Here is a 5458-nt window from a genome sequence, read left to right as displayed (position 1 = left end):
GTGGGTGGGGGTGGGGGTGGGGGGGTACTGCAGGTATTGTTGTTGAGGCAGCAGGGGTCACAGTGGCTGTGACTGACACCAAAACAACATTTCATGGCAGACGACACTAGTTAAAGGCCGTGGCCAGAGCTCTACTCACCATCCACACCTTGAGCATCAACCATCATTTCTTCTTATGGGGAATCCTTGATATTTGATCAGTGTCTTACTTTTCTTATTTTCTCTTATTTGTTGGGAAAACTCCAAAAGTCAAAAGGTTCTATCATTTCAATCATAAGACATTCAAATGGGGTTTGTATTAATATTTTGAAAAAGTGATGTTGGATAGGTTGTTAGCTTTTTATGTAGCAATTTGATAAAAAAGCAAATACTAGGACTGCAAAGTTATTGTCCATCTGTGCTACAATTAACATAAAGCGGTAAACATCATTTAGCATTAATAAAAAAGCTACAGGCACTAATAGTAAACAAGTTATTTCTTAGAGTATGTTGCTTTGGAAATGGAAATGACATTAATTTACTGTAAATAAATAATATATGAAGTTGTTTGGGCTTGCTTCTGTACAACAAGAAACATTGTCTGTCATTTCTTTTTATTCTTGTTACACCAAAAGGATAGTTTAGATCTTTTGAAGTTTGATTTTGTGAAAAAGTTATAAACAGTGTGTTTACCTGTTGTAGTAGCCCTTTGAACAACCTCTGTTTAGAAAACTAGAGGTTATTATTGATCGGCTTGATGAGCTAACAGTAGTTTGGCAATAGTTTGATCTGGGCCAAGACCAAACTAGATTACTGCCATCTTCAAAGAACTCCAGTTAAAAAAAATGATAGCAGTTTATGCAACTGTTGCATAAACAATTGCAGTGTTTTTTAAGCCTTCACTCTGCTGTCATTTTACATCTAAATGCTTTATTTGTACTTTCAATTCATCATAGAATTCTATGCAAAAAAAAAAGAAAGAAAGAAAAAAATGTGTAATGCAAAACTGACAGCAATGTAAAGATTTCAAAATAGCTTGCATGAACCACAATAAATTCTTTGAAATTTAAGTTATTTTAAGCAATCCACTTTGCTCTTGGGTCAGCTCGAGTAAATTGTTAGCTCATCGGTCCGTATTAATTAATCATACCTTTCACACTAAATTTTTGTTGAAAAGATCTTAAATATTTATTTAATTTGTAATAAACTGGTATAATTTTTCGAAGGACCCCAAAAGACATTTTAGGAGCTCAGTAAAAAACAAAATTGTGATATAGTTTTTAGTTTAGAAAAACTCTTTAACAGAGCTATCTAATCTGAAACTACAAGACAAGATAGTGACAACACAACACACAGCCCTGTCCGCTCAGTTTCTCTAAGCCTCAAGCTCCCTTTGCTTCCTATCTAGTCATATCAGTTCCCTTTAATAGCGAGCTAGCCAGTTGATGGTATAATTAGACAGCTAACATCTATTTTAGGAGCCTATTGAGCTTTCTAATTAGCAGCAGATTAATGGGCAGCGACGGCTGATCTCCACAACGCCAACACCAGTGACCCACTGTTACCTTCAGCTGTGCACCGCCCAGGGGCGAGGAAGAGGGGTGAACTGGGGGTTGTGGTTTGTGACCGAAGAGCGCACGGATGTGTATATGTGTGTGTTCATGGATTGGGGCAATGGGTGTGAGCATTAGGGGTTGAAGGTGAACATAGTTTGTGAGGGGTTTTTGATATTGTTGTAATAGTTGGCACTGTGTAAGAAAAGGGTTTCAGGGCAGTCCAGGGTTAGGTCAAGGTTTCTTCTAGTTTATGTGTGGGTGTGGGTTTTCTGAGGGAGTGCGCCCTCAGGTCCTTTAGACACGCTGTGAGGCATTGAAAGTCTCACTTTGGGGGTGCCGAAGCACTAATTCTAATTATCACCAGATTACAGAGATAATGGGAGACCCTGCTGTCAAGAATCTAACACCTCTCCCTCAAACTGGTTCTTCACTTCTCTGTCTCCCTCGTCTATCCATTTTACAGCTCAGCAGTCACTAGGCTTGGTAAGGGCTAGAGAAAGAGTGTTCATGGAGAGAATGAGGTGCAGCGTGAGTAGTTTTCAGAGTATTAGAGAGGCAGAGTGGGTGAGGAGATTGAAAGAGGACCAGAATTGACAGGAGGTTGAACGTGAGTGAAAAAAAGTTAAAGAGAACGTTAGAGAGATATAGAGAACGATTTAGTGATAAAGAGAGACTGCAAGGACAGAGGGATAGGTAAGCACAGTCGGGATGGGAGAGGAGAAATCTCCCTCCTTTTAAACTTAGAGCAGGGGCAGCAAAAAAGCCAGTGAGACTGTCAGTTTGGTGCCGTTCAGCCAATTGTAGTTTCAAGTCTTGGTCTTAGTTCACTAAAACCTGCAAAGGTTTGAGAGAAATAGATGAATAAATTTTAAATGCCATCAACCATTTTCAATGTGCAACATCAATAAATGCATAAAGAGTTGATGAAAACTTTACTTGTGGAGAGATTAAAGACTTTACATGTGTTTCATTTAAACAAAAAAAAAATATATATATTATTTTTTCTTTACTCAGACTTGTCCATGATGTATTTTATTTTTCGCCTAAAATAATTGAAGAATAAATCAGCATCTGTGAAACTAAGAACAGTCTCTACTGTTCTGTACACCCTGAACCTTTTAAAACTTCATTGACTTTGCTTTGACAAAGCAAGTCAGTCTAGGCAATATTGAAAAGGTTTTATTGACCTCTTTGCCTTGCATTGTGAACTTCATTATCAAAAGTTAATATTCTTTAAAAGCTGTCACTGTTTTTGTTTCGTTGGGCTATTTGGACAATTTTGCTTTTAAAATCAGTAAAACTGAAAAATAAATATCCCAATAAGAAAATAGTTGAAACCTTTGGGGTGGGATTGTGTGATGTGCAAGGATGGAAATGTTTTTGCAAAAATGTGAGGTATAAGGTTAGGGAGTGTCTCCCTATGGAGCAGCAAGTGAACTAATTCTGAGCCAAATGGCCTACACCACACTGTTCTGCCAATCTGTTGGAGTTTGGCACTAAAATGCACCTGCAGATATTCGGGGGCGGGGGAGGCTGTAGTGGGTGTTTTATCACTGCACCCACTACAGCTTTTATTTCAAACTTTTATTTGATGAGGCAGATTTTCATCACTCTCAAAGCTAATGTTGCAAATGATTCAGTAGACATTCAAAATTTGCCCTGTCATTATTGAATGAGCTTGTGTCCAGTTTGATTTCCCTAGCCTACAAAACATGCAGGACTTACAGTTAAGACCATATCAGACAGAATTACTGAACACATAAAGTCAAATATCAAGAGTTGAGCGCTCTCTTTAAATGACTCTTCATCACTCTGATGGATTTATTAGGGTGGTGGATCCTTTTTTTTATTCTCAAATGAATCCGTTCAAGACTCTGATAGAGGCCATAAAGAATGACATATTTATCTTCAGGCTAGGTGGTTTGACAAGGACAGCCACGGTGAGTTATTACAGTACACAGGATGGGGGCTTGGCTCTGCTGGACGTTTTTGAAGTACTCCACTGTGGGAACCAAATAACCACTTCTTTATGGGACAGTAATGTATGTTTTGGTATTCTTGTCATAAAAACTCATGGACATCAGAATATAACACATAAAAAGTTATGAACAATAGAAAAGCAGCTCCAAAACAGGACGATTTCTCCTAAAATATGCACTAGCACATTTGATTCTCAACCTTGTTTTCTAAGGCCTTCTTAGTAACAAGCACCAGTATAATTTATCAGACACTGTTTTATTGCAACTTGAATCATAAATCCTGCTGATGAAGACATTTTATCGCTGTTTGTAGTTTCTTATGAATCTTAGATCATTTTCTTTAGTGGGCATAATTCTGCAGTCTGACTGAATCCACCACCCCCTTTAATTAACTGAGCTGCAAAGCAACAACCAGTTTCATTTAGCAAATTAAATATTGAATATCAATGCATGTTATTGAAATTCCATGTCTATTCAATACCAAGGAAATATATCTGTTTTACTTCTTTGTATTAGTGCAAAGCGACACAGTGATCACTGAGAAGTACACATCAGTATTCATACATTGATTTTTTTCTACCCAAAGAGTAAATACAAGCACGAAGGTTCAGTTTTTAATATCAACAACAAAACCTCAAGATATGTGTTTTCTAGTTTGTTTATGCAAAGTGAAATATTTAAAAATCTTTAGTATCAAACATTTTTAACATACTTGGTGAAAATAGGGCCAGTTCCCAGGGTATATACATTTTTTGATACTAAAGATTTTATCTGTGCTGCACTGCAGTCAGCATGTCTTCATTAACCTTTGTGCATCCACTTGTTCAGCCATATTCTCTGTACAGTACTGTACACAAATTGTTAATATCTGCTTTATACTGTCACACTACATGGAGGGAGATGGGGAAATGGACTTTCCCATTGTGCCCCATGCTTCAGAAGAATGCTATGTTTGTCATTTATGTATACATATTTCAAAGGGCTGCTCCTGTAAAGCAATCCACCAACATTCTTCCCCCTTCCTTGATTTGTTCTGTGGGACCGCTGTGTTGTCTGCTGCGGCATGTGGAGCTTGAGCTGGGGAGTTAAATGGATTAATTACCTTTAAGGTCCTTTGGCTTCTTTCATTTCACAGACAGACTCACTGGGGGCTTTTGAAATGCCCCGTCCCCACCATTCCTAATGACATAATCACGTAATTAGGTGATTTTCAAATGGAATCGCCATATAAGTAGGGGGTTAATTTTCCTCCAAGCCCATTCATCTGATTTACGGGGTCACTAGTTCCTACTGTTTCAGTTCAAAGAGGGTGGGGGGGGGGACTAAAAAAGGTTTCATGACAAAACGCCTGAGGAAAATGTAATATCTGACTTGAGAACTGTATAATAAACCCAACTGAAGCGCATAATTACTGTATTACTGGACTTATACAAGTACTGGAAAGTATTTTCACCTATGTTTCTGTTTTAGCCAAGTCAAAAGAAAATATCTGATTTTATAATAAAGTTTACCTTGTTCTATTACATTGCATTTGCAGTATTCACTTAACTTGTTTGGTGATGTTTATCTGCCTATTTAATGAAAAAAAAAGCACATTATTCACTGTAAGAAAAACAACTGTTTAAAGTTTAAAATGCATTTTTGAACATGTTGTGTAAGACTAAGCAAGTTCTTGTCTTTGCAGTTTTTTCCATTTTTTATAAGTTGACTATTAGGTAGGTAGGTAGGTAGGTACATTTATTTATATAGCACTTTTCAGCACGAGGCGACTCAAAGTGCTTTACAACACAAGAACAAAATTACAGACAGAGTTACAGAACATGACAAGATAACTAAGCTAAAACACGACAATGCTAACAAAGGTACAGGACAACCAAACTACTAAAACATGATATTACTAAACCAAGGCACGAAGAATCTAGCTAACAGTGAATATGATAACTA

The sequence above is a fragment of the Kryptolebias marmoratus genome, linkage group LG16, assembly GCF_001649575.2.
Source record: "Kryptolebias marmoratus isolate JLee-2015 linkage group LG16, ASM164957v2, whole genome shotgun sequence".
Lineage (NCBI taxonomy): Eukaryota > Metazoa > Chordata > Actinopteri > Cyprinodontiformes > Rivulidae > Kryptolebias > Kryptolebias marmoratus.
The sequence above is the reverse complement of the archived record's forward strand: the minus strand, read 5'-3'. Positions refer to the sequence as shown.